Here is a 27,661-nt window from a genome sequence, read left to right as displayed (position 1 = left end):
CTATCAGGGGCAACAACTACTGGGGTACTATGTAGGGATTTGGGCAGCAAGATGTCGTTCACGTTACACTTGAACTTCTGCACGCCAATACTGTTGGGGAAGCAGAGACCTGGAATGGAATTCCAGAGTCTAGCGGTTCTGGGGAAGAAACTATTGGAGTAGAAAGATCTTTTACATCTAGGGATCTCTACAGTGTGGGGGTGGGATTTAGCAGCCTGTCGGGTTTGTCGAGGGTGCTCATGTCGTGGGGCCACATGCGATTGCAGTTCGTCAGAGCATTCACCACTAAAATACTGTAGAAAAGGCAGAGGGATGCAACATTTCGTCGATGGGACAGAGACTGAAGCTTAGATGCCAGTTCAGGGCCTATCAGGTTTGAACCTTGTCAAGGAGCGAGAGACTAGTAGCAGATGCACCAGCCCAGATGTGACAGCAATGCTCCATACATGGGCGAATGGTGGCCTTATAGAGGTACAGGATACTTTCGGGTGTTAGTAGTTTTCTAGCACGATAGAGAGAGCCCACCTTTCTTGCAGCGGCCCTGGCAATGCCTTCAATGTAATCGTTCCAGCTCATGTTTCCTGTGAACGTTAGGCCAAGGATTTTGAAAGATGGACTCTCAGATAAAGAGTCGTTAGCCATTGCTATAGGTGGTAGAGAGGGTTTATTGTAATTATTGAATGAAACTAGTTTAATCTTGGACGCATTGAACGCGACCAATCACTTTTGTCCCCATTCCACCACGGATTGGAGGTCATCCTCTAGTGTTTCTGCCATTTCTTTTTTCTGTCGTGCCTGCCATAAAGTGTAGTGTCATCAGCATATATACCCATCTCAGAGGCAATTTTGTCGGGGAGGTCATTTATGAATATCAGGAACAATAGAGGTTCAAGGATAGAACGCTGGGGCACCCCCACATTTATATCATATTGTTTAGATGTATGACCGTTGAGGACAACCTGGATTTTTCTCTTATCTAAGAAGGATTTAATTATGTTAAGTATTCTACCAGTGATACCGTATGATCTAATTTTCCTGAGGAGACCCTCATGCCATACCCTGTCAAAAGCCTTAGATATATCTAGAGCTACCGCTCTGCCCTCCCCCGCTTTGTCCAGTGAATGGTATATACGTTCAGAGATCACAGTTAGGATGTCTGCTGTGGAACGGGCTTGTCTAAATCCATATTGTTTGTCAGTCAGAAGTTTGCCATCTGTAAGATGATGGACTAGAGCATGGTTAATTAGGGTCTCAAATATTTTGGCAAAAAGTGGGAGGAGGCTAATGGGTCGATAATTTGATGGGTCCGTCCTTTCGCCAGAATTCTTGAATACTGGTACAATAGAAGCAGTTTTCCAACAGCCCGGAAAGCAAGCTTCATTAAGGCATTTGTTGTAGAGTTTGGAGAGAACTGGAGCTACTTCGGCTGAGCACTTTTTAATAGCACAGCTGAGATAAGATCGGGTCCACATGCTTTTGAAGTGTCAAAGTTTTTTATGATAGAATGCACCTGAGCAGGGGTGGTTTTCAGATCGTCTTGCGTGGCATCTGTCCGCATAGGAAAGTCAGGTAGGGGGTGGTTGGATGGGTCCAGTGTGGAGTTTGAGGTATTTATATATAACGTGAGCTAGATTATAATTATTTCCTCAGCCGAACAACGTCGCATCTCAGTATAGCCATGATAGTTATTGAAGGAAACAAGTTAAGTCTTGGAAGCATTGAATGTGACAATCCATTTTGCCCCATTCCACTACAGATTGGAGATCATCCTCTAATGTTTCTGCCATTTCATTAGATATGTGTTCATCTGTTTCCCTGCCGTTTCTGAGGCACTCCCGTATTTATATCATATTATTTAGATGTGCGACCATCGAGGACAGCTTTGATTTTCTCTTATCTAAGAAGGATTTAATTATGCTAAGTATTCTTCCAGTGATACCGTATGATCTGATTTTCCTGAGAAGACATTCATGCCATACCCTGTCAAAAGCCTTAGATATATCTAGAGCTACCGCTCAAGTGAATAGTATATACGCTCAGAGATTACAGTAAATATGTCTGCTGTTGAACGTGCTTGCCTAAATCCATTATTGTTGGTGGTCAGAAGTTAAGCATCTGTAAGGTGTTAGACTAGAGCTTGGCTAATTATGGACTGAAATATTTTGGCGAAAAGTGGGAAGAGGCTAATGGGGCGGTAATTTACTGGGTCAGTTTTTTCGTCAGAATTCTTGAAAACTGGTACCACAGAAGCAGTTTTCCAGCAGGCAGGAAAGCAAGATTCATTAAGGCATTTGTTGTAAAATTTGGAGAGAACTGGAGCTACTTCGGCGGCGCACTTTTTTAATAGCACAGCCGGGATGAGATCAAGTCCATATATATATATATATATATATATATATATATATATATATATATATATAACGTGAGCTAGATTATAATTATTTCCACAGCCGAACAACGTCGCATCTCAGTATAGTCATGATAGACATTTCTAAAGAACTTGCTTTCTACCTCATGCGTATTGTTTTTTTTCTTCATCTCAGTTCGGAGATAATGCGTGAAGTTAGTTTTTATTGCATTTAAATAAACCTAGTGTTTTCGTCATTAAGACGAGAAACATTTAATTTCGAAATTAAATTTTTAGTTTTATTATGTAAAAAAATATATATTAACTCGAACTCTCGTGTCTTAATTCTCATATTTATTGGTCAAGCTGACCCCAACGCTAACCCTAACCCCAACCCTAACCGCTTAAAGCTTTTGCTGTCTTTATAGATTTGTTTGGTAAACGATTTTTGCATAAGTATCAGTATTACTTACATATCTTTTTGGTCAAGATCAAAGTGTAGTATCTGTTCTTCAGATGCTGCACTTCCATTTCTTGTTCTCTTTCGGTGGAGCATTAGCCCTTCACAACTGAGACAATTTTTATTTTTGTGCTTTTTCTCCACGTTAAAAAACGACCCTGGTGTCTAACTCTGTCCCGTGGGGAGGCGTAGTAAATAGGTACATATACATATATATATATATATATATATATATATATATTTATATATATATATATATATATATATATATATATATATATATATATGTTTGTGTGTGTGAGGAGGTGTTTAGGAAATAGGTCCTCAATCATATAGTTTTGGCTGAATACCACGGATTTTTCTTATAAATAAAGTCTTACAATAATTACGACCCGGCCAACAAGTACGACCCGGTCAAATACTAACGGGTTTGTGTGGGAGGGAGGCGCCCAGCTTTGCCAGGTCATAAAATAAACTTAAATATAATCCGTACTTTGCTATAATTGTGGCAAGTCTTGGGTAATTACGCCAACAGATAACAGTGCTCTTTTGGGAACCACGCATATAGAAAGCACTTTTATTAGTTAGTGCAATTACCCCAGGATTTGGTGAAATGACACTAAAGTACGCTATTTTTATTTGTCCAGACGTGTGACATATTATGGGGTTGTATTACTGTACTCATAGATTCGAAAAAATGTCAAATAACAGATATATAAAAAATGAATGTTATCAAAGGCAAGATAAGTTACTTTTTTACCTAACTGGATAAGTTTTCAGTCTTTTATTTAATGTAACATGTTTATCAAGCTCAAAAAACATACTGTGTTTACCGATGTACTGGAAAGTTTAAAAAAATGGCGGCTGACTCTCTCTCTCTTTGACACGGTAAGTTTGAAAAAAGGAGTTAAAAATAAAAACTATACAAAATACTATTAAAAACCTACCGAATATATGTCAGGCTATGGAACGGTAACATATATAGTGTGAGTTTCTAACAGTAGTTTGTCTAGTTTTTATTTTAAAATCTTTTTCCTAAACTTACCACGTGAAAGAGAGAGTCGACCACCATTTTAAACTTTCCAATAGATCGGTAAACACGGCATGTTTTTCGAGCTGAATAAACATGTTACATTAAATAAAATCACAAAAATATATCCAGTTTGGTAGAAAAGAAACTTATCTTGCTTTTGATAACATTTATTTGTTATGTATTTGTTTTTTGACAACTTTTTCGAATCTATGTGTAATACAAACCCAACATCATTATAGATTTGTGATTTCAAAAGAAAAGAAAAATATTCAGGTGCAATCATTTAGAATCGAAACCCAAAGCAAAGGCGTGGCATTCAAAGCTCTTGACGTTACCACTGCACCAACGTGACACACATATAAACTGATTAGAAATTAAAATTAAAATAAAATAAGATAAATGTACAAAATATGGTATGATTACATTAACCTATTTTTGATCCTTAAACATTATTTTTCCTGGCTAAAGACCAAATGAAATAACGGCCCGGAAAAAATCCAATCGTTTTTAGGTCCCTAGAATCGCGCTGCGACTTTCAGTTTCGGGGGAGATAGAGTTGGAAAATGTGGATACATACAGACAGACATATATCCTTTTTATATATTAAACTATCAGAGAGACTACCGGCTTTAGTCGGTCGTAAAATACGCTTACCTATGATATTTTAATTCGTCCCGGATTTCGTATATATTATTATAGGGTCGTGATTTCAAAAGAAAAAAAAACATTTTAGTGTCATCAGCTAATTTCGAAATCTAAAGCAAAACTTTAGCATTCGAAGCTGATGACGTTATCATTGTACCAACGTTACACGCATATAAACTGTTTAAAAGAGAAACTAAGATGAATTTATAAAATGTATAACAATTTTCGATTCTATCCCTTTTAAGCACTTTAAAAACTATAGTAACCGGCTAAAGACCCATAAACGAACGACCCGTAAAAATCTAATAATCTGTGGCCTATAACGCCACTCTGTGACTTTTACATTCGGAAGGGATAGAGTTTGAATATATAGCTATAGATAGACATATATATATATATATATATATATATATATATATATATATATATATATATATATATATATATATATATACTAGCAGTTGAGACCGGCGTTGCCAAGGTAATTGGAGGTGTATGTTGAACAAAAAAAAGTGGTAGTAGGAAGGCAGGCTAAAACCCGTACCGCGAAGGAGGAAAAGAATAAGGAAAAACGTGACGTCTTTGCTGTTAAGACCACCGCCAAACCGGAAGTGACGTAGGTTTAAATTAAGGCTAGACAATCGAAAAGAGGGGAGGACTTTCGACAATATCGGCGAAAAAAGCGAGCCCTTCCTAAGAAAAGAGCTCAGTTGAAGGTGAAGAAATTAATGTTTTAAGCCAATTTTTCGATATTTGTTGTCTGAAAGGGCGGGCTTAAAATCAGTACTGATTTGTGAAAATCCGTCCCCTCTGTCGAAATTTTTAGGAAGGCATACAAATATACATACATATATTTATATATTATTTGCTCAAATTTTCGACCCAAACCGATTAAAAAGCTTGCCCTATCTCCGAATACACTTTATGTAAAATTTCAAATGTTTAGACCAGACATTGTCTGAGTAATTTGGTAGAGACCGCAGCGGTCAATTTTCTTTTAAATTTGACCCCTATTATACTCCCTTATACATTTACTGTTTTGGGCTCAAATAAAGTTATTAAGTTAGATACATGTCCAAGGAACCTATATATTAAATATCAAGTGTTTAGAACCAAAAATTGTCGGACGAGTTTTGTAGAGTTCTCAAATGACAAATTGTTGAATTTTAACCCCTTAACAGTCAAATTTCTGGCAGAAAACTGATTACAAAGCTTATTCCAAAACGTCAGTACACTGTATATCAAATTCCGAGTTTGTAGATTGAGAATTGGCAGATATATTGTGTAGGGAAATGTACACAGATACACAGACATGTTCATATATATATATATATATATATATATATATATATATATATATATATATATATATACTATCAGTTCCGCCCGGCGTTGCTCTGGCCCTATGTTCTGTTCATAAGATTATGTGCATATGTATATATTAAAAAGTGTGAATATGTAAATATATAGGGATTAAACCTGTTTATTAAAACTGTCGCAAATAATAGCGGGCCAACATTTTACATGACCATTATAAACTTGACTGTTATTTTTTTTTCTAAAACGTATATGCATTTATTTTTTTTTAAGAAAGCACTTACACGAAACCATATAAGAATTTGTTTACAACAAAACAATCAGGAAGCACAGAACGATTCTGCATGTAGCTGAAACTGTTTTAGGAATAATTTTCTTAGGTGAAAATAAAGAATGCATAGAAGAGTTTATAGTCCTTTTCTTTGCTTCTGTCTTTTCTGTGACGTCACCCATCACATGGCTGGGTATATGCATCCGTTAACTGTAACGTCTGCTGACATACCCGCGTTCGAGCTCTGCTACATTGTATGGCTATATACTACATTTTCATCTTTACTAAAAACCCAAATAAGCATAAAACGAATATTCTTATGGTTAAGCATTTTTAAGTGACAAACTGTTTTAATGGAGTGGATATGATTATATCGCTCACGTTGTTATAATACCGTCCTCATTCGAATTATCATATATAATTCATTCATTATCCCTTTTTAATACTTGCGTACATCAATCTTCTCTTTTATAGCTTCTTTATTAGCTTTGATTGCCAATAAACAAGAGAAGAGAGAAAAGAGAGAAATATAAGCAGAAAATGATAAATAGCAATTAGTTTCATGCCAGACTCGGGTAGATAGAATGTTGAGTGTAGAAAAGTTCTCCATACTCGACATGAAATATCTTTGAAGATTATAATCGAAAGTGCTGTAACATTACGCAGGGAATTTACAAAAAAAATAAATAAATAAAAAATTAAAAAAACGCTAAAAAAACAGAAATATATAACAGTGACGCATTATACATTTAATCTATTTTTTTTAAATCAGTTTTTAGTTAAGTTTTAACATTTAAACAGGGTTAAAAGCTTTTCATTTGCCATAACATACAACATGCAACATACAAATATCTGTGCATGAGGTCGCCATGCTAAGCAAGAACCTTGATTCCAGTAATCTAGGTTATTTTCAAGTTCGCTTAAAGTGGTTTTCACATACTTCTTTCGCGTTTTTTTATAGCTCTCTCCAACCGGGCTGCGTCTAATTTTTTTCTGGGCGTTGCGCAATGTCCGTATTACACTACCTCTTGACACCTGGGAAACGCCGAGTACCCCCGCTTGTTGTTGATGAATTCAAGTTCAATATAATCGACGTGTATAATGTATAAAAGCAAAAATAACATTAACAATGATTAGATTATAACGTTATGATATCACTGCTTTTAACCTAGATTCAACATGTGTATAAATATCGTGTTAATGTGCAAAAATATAACAGCTAAATAATACAACTTATGATATCACTGCTTTTAACCTAGATTCAACATGTGTATAACTATCGTGTTAATGTGCAAAAATATAACAGCTAAATAATACAACTTATGATATCACTGCTTTTAACCTAGATTCAACATGTGTATAAATATCGTGTTAATGTGCAAAAATATAACAGCTAAATAATACAACTTATGATATCACTGCTTTTAACCTAGATTCAACATGTGTATAACTATCGTGTTAATGTGCAAAAATATAACAGCTAAATAATACAACTTATGATATCACTGCTTTTAACCTAGATTCAACATGTGTATAAATATCGTGTTAATGTGCAAAAATATAACAGCTAATAATACAACTTATGATATCACTGCTTTTAACCTAGATTCAACATGTGTATAAATATCGTGTTAATGTGCAAAAATATAACAGCTAAATAATACAACTTATTATATCACTGCTTTTAACCTAGATTCAACATGTGTATAAATATCGTGTTACTGTGCAAAAATATAACAGCTAATAATACAACTTATGATATCACTGCTTTTAACCTAGATTCAACATGTGTATAAATATCGTGTTACTGTGCAAAAATATAACAGCTAAATAATACAACTTATTATATCACTGCTTTTAACCTAGATTCAACATGTGTATAAATATCGTGTTAATGTGCAAAAATATAACAGCTAAATAATACAACAAAACAATATAGAAAGTGTCTAAGATAGAAACTTTCTATATTGTATAAGAGATTTATTAATATTTACTGAAGTGTTATGAACACTCAATGTGGTCATATGGTTCGAATTCATCAGCTACCACGAAATCATTTCCATAAATACAGTCTTTAAGACAAACATGATATTTACTGACTACTAATTTGCATTAGTAACATGTCGTTTTCGTTTACATAAGAGCACGTATTAGCCTAAAACCTTACGCATAAAATCAGAATAACTTGCGTGTGTGGTGATACACATTGTGAGTAACAGATCTGTTAGTTCATGTAGTTTGTCTATTTAGACAGCATGTTTACTACGTTTATATTAACTTTCCGTGTATTTTGCTTTGTTTTTATCTACATATATGTTTGTTGTGGATGTAAATAGTATCGCGGAGAATAGTTATGACTCGTATTTAATTATCTTGTGCTAATCTTTTTACTTGGGTAATCATCAGTTATGGCATTCTAAAATTCGGGTTACGTGTTAGGTAAGATTCAATAATGATGGGAATTAGTTTATTCTTTATAATGCAAAAGAACGGCTCAACAAAACTTATTTAAGTTAGAGTTAAAAGATAATAAACTGTGAAGTAGCAACACCGTATCGTGTTCCACATCGGATTATTAAAAGAATAAAACTTTTTCATTCTTTTTGTAATGCTCGATAGAGAATGAAAAAAGTTGTTGACGAGTGTGTAGCTAGATGAGTGTTTGTTGAGAATGGCTTTACAATTAGGGATTATAGAGTGGAGCTCAGTCTAGTATATACCATAAAAATAACGGAAGAACAGAGCAAGATTACATTATATCTTCTGTAAAAAGGAGAAAGTAGATAAGAAAATATATCCTCACTTTCTAAGTTTTGAAGACAGTTCTGTGCCTTGTCAAGTCCTTCTAAGGTCTCCACCTCGGATATTGCAAAAGAACTTCATTTTAGGGAGAATTTTACTCTTTTACAGGCAGACGATAGCGTGAAAAATAAGATACCTACTGAAGCGATAGAACGATCCTTCCATTTTTTGCAGTGATTGTAGCAATTTCTCTGATGTAAGAATACAATTTCAAGCTAGTCTCAGAAGTTTGTTTAAGCAGTGTACTTTCACAATATGATCGTTGTTCATTTTAACTGGTGCCAATTGGGGATATGAGGATTGTTTATGAAAGAGAAGTTCTGTTTTTGATGCAGTAAAAGTTACCCTATTGTACCACTTGCCAAAGGTCAAAGAAAAATAATCTTGGCCAGCCTTTGAAGTATTATCATAGATCTATAGTTTGAACCTACAGCCCGCGACCCGCATCCGCCCCGCGGGAGCATTTTGACAGGCCAGCGAGCCTGATTACTGGTGACTATTTTTTACATAACAGACAAGGCTGTTATATTGAACAGAAGGCCAACGTTTATTTATCTCTTGTTTATCTAGCGTGCACTTTGATCACAAAACATGATGAAGATTAAATCACGCTTATATAAGCGTAAAAATCATAAACATTAAACAAAAAACTGAGGACAGATTTGATGGATCAACCAACCGGCGTGAGACATTTGGAGGGGGCAGCTTGAAAGGGCATCTCAATCGATTTCTATTTCATTCAACCTACCCTATGTAATTTACTGAACTCTTTCAATGGATCATGTTTTTATATTATACCCAGCCTTTACTCAAAATAATAACCAGGATCAACGCGGACAATGCATTACGCTTTTTAAAACTAATGAATCTGCAAATATACTGAATAAAATTAGATTATTCTAAATGCCTTAATGAAATACAAATTAATTTAATTTATATATTAAAAAAATAATTCAATGTAAGTATGTATGAGGTACGTGAAACATGAATTGCCGATCCCAAATGTATACAAATGTTGGTTCTTCCGGTCATTAAAAATGCATCACACGTCAGAGTATTAACTAATTTTAATAAAATGTTAAGTATAAATTAACACTTACAGAATAAAGTAAACTAATTATTTTTTAACCCTAAGCTATAATTTATGTAAACAAGAAAGATTGTAATATACTTTTTAAAGTAGTAAAGAATGTCACATGATGAAGGACTGACCCCTTTTCATGTAGGTAAAAAATAGGGAATTAGTTACATGTAAATATGAAATAGGATAGTCAAGGATTCGAACTTGCAAAGCTAGATTTGGAATTGAAAATTCCAATCATAAGTTAAAATAAATACAGAATGTTATTGAAATAAGGAATGTGGAATCGCAATTGTTTAGCTCACACAAAATAGTTAGATATCTGTTTATTGGAAAAGGAATGTAACAATGAAATTTGTTTCTGTGAAAATTAAAAATAAGGAATTTAATCGTCAATTGAAATTTTAAACATATTTTGTAAAGAGGTTAATTGAGTAATAGGTTACTGAATTCGGGGTCATGTCAAGTTTGGCAACGTGACGCATGTATCCAGCGTGCTTTATGAGCACATAATCATGCGATGACGTGACGAGTTCTCAATATAGGTAGATTTTTTGATGCAGTCTGGGAGAAGAGGAGAAGAGTCGGGGAGAGGTAGCCGAGAGAGAGAGAGGGAGAGAGAGAGAGAGAGAGAGAGAGAGGTCAGAGACGGCATCTGACGTCAAACCTTGGAAGCGAAAGGTTAGAGAAGAAAAAGCCATGTAAAGAAACTTTGAATTCCTCAAGCGAAAACAAGGACTTCATCATCTTTATGTATCTGCGTCTTCATGTTGTGATTCAACAGAAAAGGTATTGCCCATTTATATTATAAGAACTTTGTGAACATCATCGTCTCAAAAATAGGTAAACAATCTATGTGTCATTGGTTATAGAAACATTCCCGTTAATACAGAACTGTCTCTCTCTTTATATATATCTGTTTATGTCTCCAATATGCTATTTCTTACAACATGAACATCTTAAGACATATGAACACTAAACACATGAGCACTCCTAATACGCTAATCTCTCACTAAGACTCTCCTAAGAGGAACAACAACAACAACAATACAGAATATACGTCATCTTAATAATACCACCAGTGTATAACATATCCATATTTAGTACCTTCTAATAATAACAGCCACCACATAACAAGAAGATTCAATTTAATTTAATTTTGGCTTTTTATGAAAATAAATCGTAAATGTTAGGAAACAAAAATTCCAGGGAACCTTGCGAAAAATTGGTTTTAATTGACTCAATATAACCTGACAAAATAATTTTTCGAACTAACTAATTAAATTAAATAAAATCATTGAAATAAGCGTTGCTAATTCAATATATTCTTTATAAAAATAATGTTGTCTTTATGGTGACATTCTCCCTGGCAGTTGTAAGTACAATATAATATTTCTCTTGTACGCATAAAAATGTAAACATCATCATAATATTTTTTATTATCTAGAAAAAAATGCAAAGAATAGAGTTCCCACGTTACTAATACATAATGTTACAATAGTATAATTTCTAGTAAGAGTTAATAAATGCGGACATGACGGCGAAAAGTTTATAACTTTTTTCAGTAAATAATCAGTTTCTTTTAAATTTAAAGCATATGTTATCATAAATAAATAATTGTTTGAATTTATGTTTTAATGAAGTAAAACGTACGAAACAATCGAGTAATATATTTTCTAATTTTAATTGAAAAAAATGTTTACATCCTTATATTTTAATTGACTATTTATTGTTGCAGAAACCCGATAATTATTTTCATGCTATTTTTAAGTTAATTTATTCGGAATTAAAATTCAAATATATATTTGTCGTTTATTTTCAACATTTTGGACTGTTATTTCTTAACGTAAATATACATATTTATTCTTTAAAAGATTAACGTTCCTAAATAAAAACGTCATCTGCAAGAATTACAATATGATATCTAAGTATATCATACGACTAGGCTACGCCGGACGGCCTGCTACTTCAGAAATAAAATAATGATAATTTTTCATCATTGCAAGCGAGAAAACTACAATATAAAGAGCTCTTGTGAATGCAATCCAGGATTTGAAAAACGAAGTGTATCACGTTTTCTAACTTTCCTCCGTATGAAATATATCTTAAATTGTTGGCAACATAATTTGATATTGAAGTAGAAACAATATCGAAATGTTTTTACATAAAATTAATAAACATGCAGTGTGACGATCTATACGGATCATAATTTAATTCCAAACATAATTCATTAATTTTTTTTTACATAGGCATCACCACATTATCAAGGCCCGGAGGTCACTCACGGATAAGGGTTAAAGGGTGTGCAGTAGAAATTGGACAATATAGTAATCATTAGTAATGAAAATTTGGTAAATTTGATAACTTATATGGAACGGCTCATCAAGAACTTATTTACTTTAGACTTGAACACAACCATATTGTAGCCAGCCGGAAAGCAGGAAAACGGAAGACAATTCCACAGGCGTGCAGTTCTAAGAAAGAAGCTTTGTTCATGGAATCTACGTTTAGGTTTAGGCACAGATAAAGAGTGGGGGGAATTATTGATAGTGTTTACAGCTAGACGAGTGTTTCTTGTGGAAGTTTGGCGAGGGGGGACCATAGATTGAAGCTCAGTCGAACACTTTCCATGAAAATAACGATACATCAGAGACAAACTCGCAACATCTCTTCTGTGAGATAGAGGTTGCAGCGAAGAGAAAAGGACATCTCCTACGAGGCTACGAAGTCTATTTTGAACTCTATCAAGGCAGGACAAGTCCTTTCTAGCAGCTCCTGCCCAGATGTGGCAACAGTATTCCATCTTTGGACATACCTGGCTCTTATATAGATAGAGAATAGCATCAGCAGTGAGATATTTACCGGATCGATAGAAAGATCTTACCATTTTTCCAGCGGCCTTGGCAACAGAGTTGATGTACGTGTTCCATTTAAGATCAGGAGTAATGGTCAAGCCCAGAAGCTTGTCAAAACTTGAGGCCTCCTGAAGACGAGAGCCATTCATTTCCATTGATGCCAAATGTGGATTAGAATGTTGATGATGTAAAGAGAGAAGCTTGGTTTTAGATGCATTAAAAGTAACCAGCAACTCATTTCCCCATTGTACTACGTGCTCAAGATCAGAGGAGAGAGAATTGGAGAGAACTTGGTCGTTTACTGTCTTAGATGTGCAACCATAAATGGTAGTGTCGTCAGCATAAATGTCTACAAATGATGTAAGGATGTGATTTGGAAGATCATTAATGTAGATCAGGAAAAGAGTTGGGCCCAGGATGGACCCCTGAGGGACACCGGCATTAATACTGTGAGCTTCTGACTTTTGCCCCTCAACTACTACTCTTATGAACCTATCAGAAAGAAATGATTTAATAATTGAGAAGACATTTCCAGCTATACCATAACTAGCGATCTTATGAAGTAAACCTTTATGCCATACCCTATTTTTATTTTCATGCGACATTTATTTTTCAAAATGAAAATATGTAAAATTAGTGACTCACGCAAGAAAGGTGGTATATTTGTTTAGAAGTCCTTATTAATATATACAACATATTTTTTTTAAATTCAAGTAAATTAAAAACAAAACAAAACCATTTTTGTAATATCTTGTTTTTATCATCAGCACGTTTAAAATCAAATATTTAAGCACTCAATTAATTAAAAACACAAATTTCTCATTAATATTTTTGTTGTTGTAGATAGCTTAACGCCACTGCAATGGATTTATTAACAAATGATTCCGACGATGTTATCAATTGAATAATGGATATTTTTGACTTTTCTATTCCTCTGATTTTTAATATAAATTATTTTTACATTCACCACTCGTAATTAAATGGTAATATGCAGATCTGTCAACACTTCCTGGTTTTATTAAATGGTCGACATTCAAATAAAATTTCTTTTATGTTATACTCCATTGACTGACTACATATTTCAGTGCAATGCGATAAGTAATGTCCCTCACCCACTTTCTATCGCAGTAGAGCAACGACACTTGGAACAGTTATTATTATTTCTTTACATAGAAACTACCCAGAGTTATGCATTTCTCCCATCGTTTGATAAAGCTCTGGAGATAGTTTTTGTAGAACACCCCAGGTGGGTCCTCCAACCACGACGTGACTTCAGAAATCAAGGCTGTATCACCTGGGAAATGCTTTCCGTTCAAAAACAACTTCATGGCTGGGAAGAGGTGAAAGTCAGAGGGCGCAAGGTCAGGAGAGTAGGAAGGATGGGAAATAGATCACAACCACACGCCCGTGCTTCTGATCTGGCGACATGCGAATTGTGGACCGGAGCGTTGTTCTGCAGGAGGAGGGTACCTTGCTGACCTTGCTCCGCCTCTTTATTTTGATAGCTTCCCTTAATTCATTCAAAACTGAAGCATAATAGGCTCCTGTAATCGTGGTACTCTTTGCCAGGAAATCTGTCATCACTACTCCGTCCTGGTCCCAGAAGATTGTGAGCATGACCTTGCCAGCGGAGGGCGGCATCCTTGCCTTCTTTGGAGGTGGTGAGTCCAAGTGCTTCCACTGCATTTGCTGGGCTTTGGTCTTTGGATCGTAGTGATGGACCCAGGTTTCATCCTGTGTAAGCAGTCTTCTTAAAAACTTTGACTCATCTTCTTGGCACATCTCCAAATTCATCCCCGAGCAATCGACGCGTTCTTGCTTCTGGAATTGTGTGTGCAACCTGGGAATCCATTTGGCAGACACCTTATGCATATGCAAATGGTCATGAATAATAGTTTCCACAGATCCTGTACTAATCTTGACATCTTGGGCTATTTGACGAATAGTAATGCGCTGATCTTCCAAAATGGCAGTCTCAACTTGACGGGCAGATGCCCCATCAATGGCAGAAGGGGGCGACCAGGTCTGGGGGCTGTTTCCACAGACTTCCGAATTCACGATGCCAGCATTTACAAGGTCATATGATGGGAAATTATCACCATAAGTTTCTTTCATTTCATCAAAAGTACCCTGTGGTGTGCGTCCTTTCAAATACAAAAAAAACGTATCACTGCTCGACATTCAACAGGCTCCATTTCACACCTGACTCAGTTCAAACACATGTAAAACAAAAACTACAATTAGTTCAGAGCTGTAATTTGTCACATAACCCATATAGATGTAAATCATTGCACATGCAAATTTTCTTCAAGATCAGACAAATGGAAGTGGATCAGGAGCATTACTTATTGCACGCCCCTCGTAAAAACATTAGACTGTGTGTCACTTATCTTTAATGAGACTTGTTTTACAAAGTCGCGTTGTCTATGTGAAATTTTAAAGTTTTTACGAACTTTGTATTTTTGTAATACACATATATGCCGCATGGTATTTGTATTATACTGTACGTATAAGTACGTATATGTATATGATTCGAAATATCTGTACTTGTATATAAGAATACATGTATTTCGATAATGTTTGGTTTGTTCGTTTTACAATTTTTAATAATAGTTTTAAACATACGCATTATAATTTCATCCATTTTATTTAGATTAATCATTTTCACTTTTAAGTAGTTTGAGGTCTTTTGTGGAAAACTTATTTTTGTTACGTGTTGTTGTTTTTCATTGTAGCTTTTCTGCTGGTTTTCCTATTTATCTGTGTTTATTTTATTAATGATTTTTCATATAAATGTTGACAGGTCTCTGGATACGCAATCTACTTTAATTTATCAAGAATTAATTCGCTTGGATCGCCACTTTTAATTATAAAACGACCGACCTTAGAGTGTAGTATCGTCTTAATAGATATCAACGAATGATCTGAGAATATGATTTTGGGAATCATAGATGCAGATCAAAAGACAGTTGGACTCAGGATTGGTTCTTGATGCACGTTATCCTTCATACTGCAAGCTTCGGATTTTAGCGTCTGCTTTAATAAACTTACGAGAGAGAATGGATTTTATTGTTGTGTGGACATTTCCAGCTGAAAATCTTGAGAAGTTGACTTTATGTGAAACCCAGATAAAACGCATTAGATATGTCGACGGTAATTCTCTAGAAACGAAGCAACTGTGAACAAATTTACTGATCTTGTATGATATTAATTTCAATGCGTTGTCTGATCATCTCCAGAACGGAATCGATATTGTTGTCGCTGAATACGTTATTTTGCTGAGGTGGCTGTATGACTTCTCTATTTATCGAGGATTAAAGCAACTTATTCATGGTTCAATGAATGTTTATTATTCAGTACTGAGATGGAAATACAACTTTATGCAACGTAGTTTCAATATGAACTAACTATGGATGCATTAACGAGCGCTAGGTTAAGAATGTTGTCAGAACAGTTTGTTTGGCGTGTATCATGGCACTTAATAATTCTAGATTTATTTAGAAAAGATGTATTAAAGTTGATCAGAGAATTAACAGTCATGATATAAATTCAGGAAGTAACCAGCCATAATCACAAAAGGTACAGTTTGATAGTAAGTTTTAAGCATATTGTTGTGCTTGTCCGATGCTGACGTAAGCATCTCAAATCCGTTAATGATGGTATGGATAGAGGTCACACGTCTGCTAAGAATGCTGCTTGTTATGCGACTAAAATAGTAGGAAGCTAGCGACTGTTTAGATACTTTAGAGTTTATAGGCAAGTCAAAAGAATGGCGTTTGTGCTAGATATTCCAGTATTATTATGGACGGCTTTAGGGTTTGACCAGGTTTATTTAAAACAATTAATATATTGACTAGTGCACCTGCCGCGGCACATTCCATGTTGTACCAGGTTAATTATTTGTTTTCCGCTTATCTGTAAACGGTTTATAACTTTCTATACCGATAGTTAGCCCATCTGTAAAATCGGATGCTATAAAAGACACGTACGATTGTAATGTGGAGCAAGGGGGAATTTTTGGTATGAGAAAACAGGTCTGCCCACATGGGACATTAAGTAGCGATACACAGTATCGTAGAGCGAGATATTGAATACCTTGTTATTCTTGTTTTTAGTCTTAAATTAGTCACTGAATGATCACAAGACTCTGAGCGGGACAGAACGAAGAATATGCAAAATTCCAGATACATGGTCAGAAAAAAATCTAGAAGGCTTATCAATTGCCCGGGACCACAGTGCGTTCGGCAATAATCTGTGTTAGATTATAAGCAATGGAGAAATGATCATCTCATCTCCCTTCATCTGTATTGCTAGTGTGGAATAGCCACGTAACGTGTAGATGTTGACATATCCACAGACATGAATGTTAGCGCTGTAGGACAGCAAGGATAATGCCAATTTTGTTCGTTGTACTCATAAAGATGGTTACAGCCTCGTTGTGTGGAGGATATAGGGTAAATAATGTATCGGCATTGTAAGTGCTATTCGAAAGCACATGTAGTGGAGTTTAGGATCCTCTTTGAGGTTGCCATTGCCACAAGGAAATAATCGCTTATGAAGACGTATATTCTATTTCCATGGCGAAGTTAAATATCAAGTATGGAGAATAAATTAAATAGGCTTTAATCAAACACATCCTCTAAGGACAGATTTAAGCTAATGCCAGTTTTGCAAAATAATAACAGGTCAGATATTGTCTCCTGCACTTAGGTTTGAACCTTCAGAATGTTGGAATGATAACCTCCTACTAATGTGAATTCTGCATTAGCAATTGGAGTACCGGATTTAATAATTTAAATACTTTTTCGTATAAATTGTGACGTAATCGATATTTTCTGGAAAAGGTAAGAAAAATCGTTAGAGAAGGAGAGAAAGAAAAAGATAGAAAGTAATTTTTTTTGAGCATTGACGTATAAAAAAAGATGTAACAGTTCCCACTAATATAGCTTCGAGAACCGCACCAGAAATCTTGCATAATCCAAACTCTGTCCATTAAATGATAATACAGAATCTCCATTACTGTACATCCATAGATAAGACTGCATCTTTGGAAATTACACGAATGTTCTGGTCTCTTACTATCAGTTTAAAATGTTTACCGACAACACTCTTAATAATTACAAGGCAACGAAATTATTGGTAAAGAGAGAAAAAACTAATAACTGAAATATTCTCTTCAGTTATTTTCCCGAAAAATTGCCAATCCGAAATGACGGCATCCGATACTCGTTTTCAGAAACATCGCTCCGGAAAATGTGAACTAAGGGACAAAATATAGAAAGCGAGAGTTACACGGCTGCAAAAAAAGTTGATCAAACTAAAGACTAGTATTACAGTTAAGCAGCCACTATGATAGAGATAAGACTATGTTCAAAAGATATAAAAAGATAGAATCAAATAAAAAAACAACATTGAATAAATGTAGATGTTTTATTGTTTATTTTGTTCGCAATGAGAATCTGTCAACGACTTTATAGAAATGATTTCTCGAATTATTAAACTCACCATTGAAATTATAGGCAAATGTACGATGCTCAGGGGTATATATTCAAGCACGTCTGATTGCACACGACAGAATTACTCTTTTTCCGATATTTCTGGGTATTGTATCCATCCGCCAAACGGTATTTTTAATTTCAGCTGCCATATTATATATAATAGCGCCCAAAAATTATTTTTCGGGCATATTCTTCTCATGCGCTTTCTATCTGTGCATCTGACTATCACCAGGAGCGATTGTTGTTGTTATCGTTTCTTTTCGTTTTATTTTCAGATTTGCTGCATTTATAATTTTTATAATTGGTTATGTATATATATATATATATATATATATATATATATATATATATATATATATATATTAATTTTCTATAAATGTGGTTGCAGGAGGGTCGGAGCGAATGATTATTTTTTTTATTTTTTATTTCGATTTTCCTATTTTATAGTTTATTTATTTAGTTTCTCTTTGTTATTACATAATGATTGGAGCACATATGTATGTATGCATATATATATACATATATACTATAACATATAGTATATGTATATATATACTTAACATTGTATGTATGCATATATATATACATATATACTATAACATATAGTATATATATACTTAACATTGTTAAAGTCTTATTATGATATTATTTTCTATTTGCCGTTAATATATATATATATATATATATATATATATATATACATGTGTGTATTAACGGCAAAAAGAAAATGATATCATAATAAGACTTTAACAATGTTAAGTAATTGGACACTATTTACATGTAACACTGGTAGAAACCCAACGTTTACTAAAGTCAAAATCCGACACTAAACTGATTATATTAACGTTTGTCGTGGGTTCGCCACGTGAATAGATCCTCCAATATCCTCAAGGAACACACTCTTGTTTTCAATATATTGAATGTCTGCTTGATAAGAGCTAAAGCTTTTGTATAGACAATAGTCTACATTTTTAAAAAGTTAATATTGCTGATTCTTTGACTAGATGATCAATATGATAGCACGGTGTCTAGGAATTGGAATTAGGATAATCCGCCTACAATAATCCGCCTTCAATAATCCGATTAGCCGTTTAGAAATAAGTGCGTCTTTTTTTTCTGTCGCATTTACTTTCTCTGAATAAAAGTGACTACACGAGATGTTATCATATTGACGGCAATATCTGAATAGATTCTGTTTATTTTTCCATTCAATTTGATAAGCTAATTATAATAGTGTTTTTCAGGAAAATATTTTTACAGACGTCTGATGAACTTTGTGTCCATTTTGAACATATTTACTATTTCTTAAAAACAAACTTAATTGATAATGTCTTGTCTACATTGTTGATGTGTGTTTTGTGACTGATTAGGTGGCTACCCTCTCTGGAGGATTACAGCTAAGTTTTAATATTCACGTCTGTATTCATTGTGTTTTTATATCCGGTTAGATGATGGTTAGATGAGGCTTTATTTCGGTTAAATACCTTCCAACTAATCATCCTTGTTGTTTAGGGTAGGATTGAAACCGCTATCTTAAGAAAATGCTCATCTGGAACTGTAAAGATTCAACGTCTCTCTCCACTGCGCCATGTGCCTCGAAGGGACAATCAAGGTTTTATAGTTTGGTCTTACAAATCCAATTTTTTTTTTTTATCTGATCTTCCATTGTCGGGTCCGTTCAGAATGGTATATATTATTTAATTACTGGATTTCTTTTAGATGAGATGGTTGGATATTTCATTTACTTAGTAGAAAGGTCGCCCGGCGTTGCTCGGGACTGTATAATGCAATGAGAAAAATGTAGTTTATTTTGAACATAACTTTTATTCTTAGGATAGTGTTATTTTTTATGTTTATGTTGCATTTGCCGTCTTGAGCAAAAGAATATTTTATCTATCCTAGGACGGGTATTACACAGCATATGTATGGAATAATTGTAACTTCCTAGAACAGGAAATGAACAGCAGTAATATGGAAAATATTCCTTACATTGGACGGGTAATGTAAAACATATATTTTAAATAATTTGTTGTGCTAAATTTTCTGTATGTCACACGTACGAGTTTATTTTTTTTTTTTACAAAGGCATCACCACATTATCAAGGCCCAGAGGCCACTCAAGGATAAGGGTTAAAGAGTGTACAGTAGAAATTGGTCAATATAGTAATCATTAGTAATGAAAATTTGGTAAATTTAATAACTTATATGGAACGGCTCATCAAGAACTTATTTACTTTAGACTTGAACACAACCATATTGTAGTCAGCCGGAAAGCAGGAAAACGGAAGACAATTCCACAGGCGTGCAGTTCTAAGAAAGAAGCTTTGTTCATGGAATCTACGTTTAGGTTTAGGCACAGATAAAGAGTGGGGGAAATTATTGATAGTGTTTACAGCTAGACGAGTGTTTCGTCACAGGTAACATGTTCTTTGTTTTTATATGGGCACTATACTGTACAATACCTTCTTTGCTTGGTAAGATTGTGTACAAGTACTTGTTTTTCTAATATAAAAAATGAAATAAGTTGATACTTTAAGTAATTTTCTGTTGTGCTTGCTTTTCTGTGCGTCTAAAGTAAGAATTTATTTGTTTTTCATCCGGGTGCTATAGTAAAGAAGCACTTTATTTCCCATTTAAATTCATACTGCTCGAATATATAAGTTGATTTTCGGTTTTAATAACTTTTATGGACGTGCCGGATAGGACGTTCTTTGTTTTTTCATATGAATATAATACTGCAGAAGTATCTTATTCCTTGTGTAGAATAATTTACACGTACCTGAATTATATTATAAAGATAAAACTACTGGATGATTTTGCACAATTTTCCGTTTTGCTTACTTTTCCGTATCTCACGTGAAAGAGTTTGTTTTTACATCAGAATGCACCTTATTTCTTATATAAATATACTACACGAATATATTACATGGTTTTTCGGTTTTGATTATTTTATGTACGTCGCAGGTAATACTTCCTTTGTTTTTCATGTGGGTACTATACTGTACAAGTATCTTATTTCTTAGGTCGGATACTGTACAAGTAACTATTTTCTAATTAAAAACAAAAGAACTTTATGAAATGTTCTGTTGGGTTTAATTTTCAGTACGTTAGGGGCAAGAATTTATTTTGTTTTTTTTCATCTGGATGCTATAGTAACGAAGCACCTTATTTATCTATGCAAATCATACTGCTCGAATATTCAACGTGATTATCGGTTTTAATAATTGTTATGTACGTCACTGGTAAGATTTTCTTTGTTTTTTCATACGAGTTCTATAATGCACAAGTACCTTATTTCTAAGGTAGGATACACTGCAAGTACTTTATTTCTAATATAAAGATGAAACTACTCGATTATTTTACATAAGCTGTCATATGAGTGCTATACTGTACAAGTACCTTATTACTTGGGTAGTATTTCTTGCATACATAAATACATTAAAAAAGTAAGTGATAATAGTATGTAGTTTTTGAAATATGAAACCTATGGAAGAATACAAACATAAACAGTGCATATAATTAATAATGATAAGTTTAGACGTGCTCACATGCATACAAATGCATAACAACATAAACCTTATAAAAATTCTTTTGTATCGGTTAATTAGTTTAGGAGTCCATTGAATACATATGAATGTATAATCATATACACATCTTTAAAATTCACAATGATCGACTAATTAGTTTAGGAGAGAATCCAATACATAGAAATATATAATCATATACACATAATATACATTCATAATGATCGTTTAATTATTTTCTATTTCCTATTTACAATGCCTCCCCGCGGGACAGAGTTAGACACCAGGGTCGTTTTTTAATGTGGAGAAAAGGAACAAAAATAAAAATGGTCTCAGTCGTGAAGGATTTCTCCTCCACTGACAGAGAACAAGAAATTGAAGTGTAGTATCTGAAGAACAGATACTACACTTTGATCTTGATCCGAATTAGTTTAGGAGGGAATCCAGATGATACAAATATATAAACATATACACATAATTAGAATTCATAATAATCGCTTTATTAGTTTTGGAGGGAATCCAATATATACAAATATGTAAACATATACACATAATTAAAGTTCATAATCATCGGTTAATTAATTTAGGAGTGAATCCAATACATACAAATACATAAACATATACACATGATTAAATTTCATAATGATCGGTTAAATAGTTTCGCAGTGAATCCAATGCATATAAATATATAAGAATATTCATATACTTACAATTCATAATGATTGGTTATTTAGTTTAGGAGTGAATCCAATACATACAAATGTATAAGCATATAGACATAAATAAAATTCACAATGATCGGTTAATTAGTTTAGTAGTGAACCCTATACATAAAAATATATAAATATATGCATATATTTAACATTTTATAATGATCGGTTAAATAGTTTAGGAGTGAATTTTATACATTGAAATACATAAACATATACACATAAATCAAATTTATAATTATCGGTTAATAAGTTTAGTACCCATTCCAATATATAGAAATATATAATCATATATACATAATTAACATTCATATTAATCGGTTAATTAGTTTAGCAGTGAACCCCATACATAAAAATATATGAATATATGCATATATTTAACATTTTATAATGATCGGTTAAATAGTTTAGGATTGTACCCAATACATAGAAATACATAAAAATATACACATAATAAACATTTCTATTGATCGCTTAATTAGTTTAGGAGTGACACCAATACATACAAATATATAAACATATACATTATTAAAATTCATAATAATTGGTTTATTTGTTTAAAAGTGCATCCAATATATACAAATATATTAACATATGCATAACCAAAATTCATAATGATGGGTTAATTAGTTTTGGAGTGTATCCAATACAAAATGCCATTATTTGATCTAGTTACCTGATTTTTGGAATGTAAAAAATAAGCCGATATGTAATATATTATATATATTTGGAATGCAATTTTCGTTACGTACATTAAAAACATGTTTCTGTATTTTTTAAATAACAGTGTTCTTGTAAAATTATTACTAGGCCTATGGCAACAGGTGATTCTCATCGTTGTTTTGACTCTCAAGTATATATACGACACAATTAGAAACAGTTAATTAACAGGGAACCACATAACTACCTATAAAAGCATATCAGATATTAACAAATACACACTCGAGCGTCAAAACAACGAAAAGAATATGATGTTGTCCTCGCCCGTTATTATTACATAACATTTAAAAGACAAGAATATCGGACTGCAAAAAAAAAAAAAAAAAAAATGGAAATGGTAGAGCTTGAAACTGGGGTTAGCAGTCGACCACTCTATTCACAGTGACAACTGCTTTATAAACATCGTGAAATAATCAAATAAATAGATGTCTGCGATACAGGATGTACGCATGCGCAGAACGATACCAATGTCCTACGCTTGCCAAGTTGTCATTTCTTTCAAGTTGTAATCCTTTTTGAGACTCTTAGCGATTATTTTAACCGATTAAATAGCCCTACTAAAATTCTGCACCAAAAATAAAATGTTTTGAGCTACTGCACACCGTCAAGTAACTATCTGTTTGAGTGGAGATACAATTTGAAAAACAGAAGCAGCCACAAACTCAGACAGAATGAGATTTATATAATAGATTGGCGAACTATTATCTTCACCTTTATTGTTGTTGTCTCACGACGTTTCGGCCAACCATTCCCCTGCCATTCTTCGACTTGTTAACTGCAATGAGATAGGAATGCTGAATCTATTAACTGTACTTTCAGTCATTACAACCTCCCATGGTTGCTGTCGTATCAGCATGTTTTAACCAACTAATCAACTGATCAAATAAAATCTTAATCGCCTTTCGGGGCCAGTGGCGCAGTGGATAGAGACGTTGAATCTCTATAGTTCCAGGTGAGCATTGTTTGAAGATAGCGGTATCAATCCTACCCACAGCTGATTAGTTGGCCAAAACGTGGTGAGACGACAACAAATATGGAAGGCAATAATTACTGAAGAGAGATTTAGCATTCTTATCTCATCACAGTTCACCACTTGACAAAGGTCTGAGGAATAGTTGGCTGAAATGTCGTGAAACAACTATAAAGATGAGGATAATATTCCGCAAATAAATATTTAAAAACTTCCGTTAGTAGTAGTGCTTTAAATACAGCGAAGGAACTCAAATACCCCGTGTAGTGTAACCCTTCAAAATCTAAGAATAAAAATACCAGATGCTACATTCTAACCAACGTAATTATAAACTGGCAAGGGTGGGTTTATCCCCTTAAGTTATTATACACAACTGCTTTTTGTTAGAAAACTTCTGACCGAGCTGGTTTCACTATTCATACAATCACTATAAATGTGATTTATTATTATTACTTTTAATTTTTTTTATTTGGGTGTTACCGCTTATCAAGGCCCGAAACCTACTGGAGGATAAAGTGTAATAAATGGAAAGTGCTAGTGTAGTAATCGTAAATGATTTAAATTGTGTGGAATTTGATTATTTATGAGGAAGATTAAAGGGAACTTGTTTAGAGTAGATTTGAGTGCCACCATGTCGTAGTGAACCGAGAAGCATGCCAGCGGGACAATGTTCCAAATGCGAGCAGTTCTGAGAAAGAAGCTCTGTTAACGGAATGCGTTTATATTTAGGCACAGATAGAGAGTGGTGCAACCATCTATAGTGGTTTTGGCCAGTCGAGTGTTTTTGTGTGAAAGGTTGGCAAAAGGGGAGCATCGATTAGAGTTCAGATTAACATTTACCATGAAAATAGCGATATAGCGGTGACATGCTCATGAGGGATCTTATGTGGGAAAGAGTTTGCATGGAAGAAAAAAGCGCATCAATCACTGAACTTCTAAGAAAGTTTTGAACTCTATCAATGAAGGATGGGACGTGGAGAGTAGCTTCTTCCCAGATGTGGAAACAGTACTCCATTGTAGAGCGCACCTAGCTCTTATGCAGATAGCGTATCGCATCAGCAGTGAAATACTTACTAGAGCGGTAGAGTGATCAAACCGTTTTATTATTATTACAAGCGGGACCTGTGAAAATTCCACGGCGGGCTCTTTCATATGTAATATATTCATATTGGCATTATGTGGATGTTCAGCGTAAATTAAGACGCTCTGATATTATTGTAGCTCTTTTGTTAAAACTGCAATATTTATTTAAGCTAGCAGGGTCACTCGCCGTAGTCCGGTCGTAAAGTACGCTTTAACATGATATTCTAATTCTTGCAGATTTCGTATATATTATTATAGATTTAATGTTCTATCGATTTCTGTATATTATAAAGTTGCGATTTCAAAAATGCAAAAAAAAAAAAAATACATCCATATAAATTGGGTGCATTAGCTTGAATATATATATATATATATATATATATATATATATATATATATATATATATATATATATATATATATATATATATTGTGTCGCTTCAAACAAAATCATACCCGAAACGAACACTTATGAAGAATTCTTGATAAATTATTTATAAAACGAAGATCACTTGAGTGTTATAGTTACAATCGAAACCGAAACCAAAGCTCATGAAGAATTTTTGATAAAATTATTTATGAAAAAGAAATAGATAACTTAAGTGCCATTAGCTATTATCGAAACCGAAAACATAACTTATGAAGAATTGTTAGTAAAATTATTTATGACAAGAAATGGCAGTACATAATTAAACGACCCGGATGTACCGTGACACAGAAAATAACACACACGCTATCGTTTTAATATATCCGTATTATTGTTGTTGTTGTTGTTGTTGTTGTATAACTTACTATTATACAGTTTACCCCTTTTTTTCACGTGGTGTTCCTCTATTTTCTGTTTTTCTTCTCGGGCAGTATGTGTGACCGCAATAAATTCCGCCTCACACGTAGACAGAGATGCAATTTTCTGCTTTTTAGATTTTGACGAAATAATACACTCATTTATTGATAGTTTGAAACAATATCCAGTTATCGTTTTTTCCGATCTTCATCGTTTCTTCAATCTGAATCTGAAAACACTTCCAATCTAAGAAGACTTGTTGATTTTTTAAAATACTAAATGCTGTTTTCTTAGTTCCTCTCAAATAACAAAGGCCTGTTCTAGCTTTATTGAAATACTACATTGTAGGGCTTGTTAATTCTCATGATAGTTTTGTTACTGTGTAACATATGTAAGATCTTCTAGCAGTCATTCCTATTATCTCTAAGTATAATTTATCAGCAATTATTTCAGATTCTGTGGCTTTATGTTTAATGATATCATTTTTGACCGGTGCAGAGTATTTCTTGAATTCATGCATTTCAAAATTTTAATATAATTTTATCAATGGACCTATATTGGTTTATTTAATTAATTCTTTTTCCATGAGTTAATTGTATGCCTGGAAATCATTGTATGCCAAGAAAATCGAATCTTTCCAAGATCGTTCATTTTAAATTTTTAATTAAATTTATTCTTAACATTGGTTAACATTATATCAGCGACATATAAAACTAAAATTAGTAGTTTGTTGTGTTTGCTTTTGTATAAAAACAGGGCTACACTGAGCAATGCTTGACTTGTTGTTCAATCAAATTATCATGAAATACGTTATTTCAGCATTGATCGCTCTGCTTCAGATCGCATAGTAATCTGTTCGTCCTCTACACGCAACTTTTACTTTTCAATATGTATCCCTCTGTAGGGGTAACATAATTTGCACAGCTGTTGACGCATTTAAATTAGCATTTTACGCCCATTTGCTATATCTGTTACACCTCATAGAATAATTTCCATGGCAATCAGGAAAATGAGTAAAGAAATCACGCATCACATTATTATTCCGTTTTCAAATTATTGCCATTTGTTTGAGTAGGTCTTGACGATGACTTGAGCTGATCCAAAACATTCCATTAAAATTCCTTCAATTGTATCGAGGAAAACTGAAATATTTCAGGATGATTCGAATAAGCTCATGTGGAACCGATCCTTACGCGTTGGCAAGGTTAAGCCAGATTTCATGCCAGTCAGTTCTCGCTGCAATAATCAGGTTCCAATCTTTTGGGGGTTGTCGGACTAGCCAGTAAAACCTAGAATTCAAGCTTCTGGACCGATGAGTATCTGCTTGCTGCCGATTAGAAAGTTCATCATACCTTTTGAAAGGACTATATCTTCTTTACATCAAAGAGGGGTCCTGAACGGAATTTCTCAAAGCTATTCAAAGTCATTCATTTGCTAGATACCAATATTGGAGTACAGGGCCGCGCTTCCAAACGATCTATAGGTGGACTGTAAATCCCATGAGGACATCTGATCCGTTCTTGTATATTTTGTACAATATGCCGTTTATTCCAAGTGCACT

This window comes from Euprymna scolopes, chromosome 4, assembly GCF_053919585.1.
Source record: "Euprymna scolopes isolate OS-2025 chromosome 4, ASM5391958v1, whole genome shotgun sequence".
Classification (NCBI taxonomy): Eukaryota; Metazoa; Mollusca; class Cephalopoda; order Sepiida; family Sepiolidae; genus Euprymna; species Euprymna scolopes.
Note: the sequence above shows the minus strand (reverse complement) of the source record.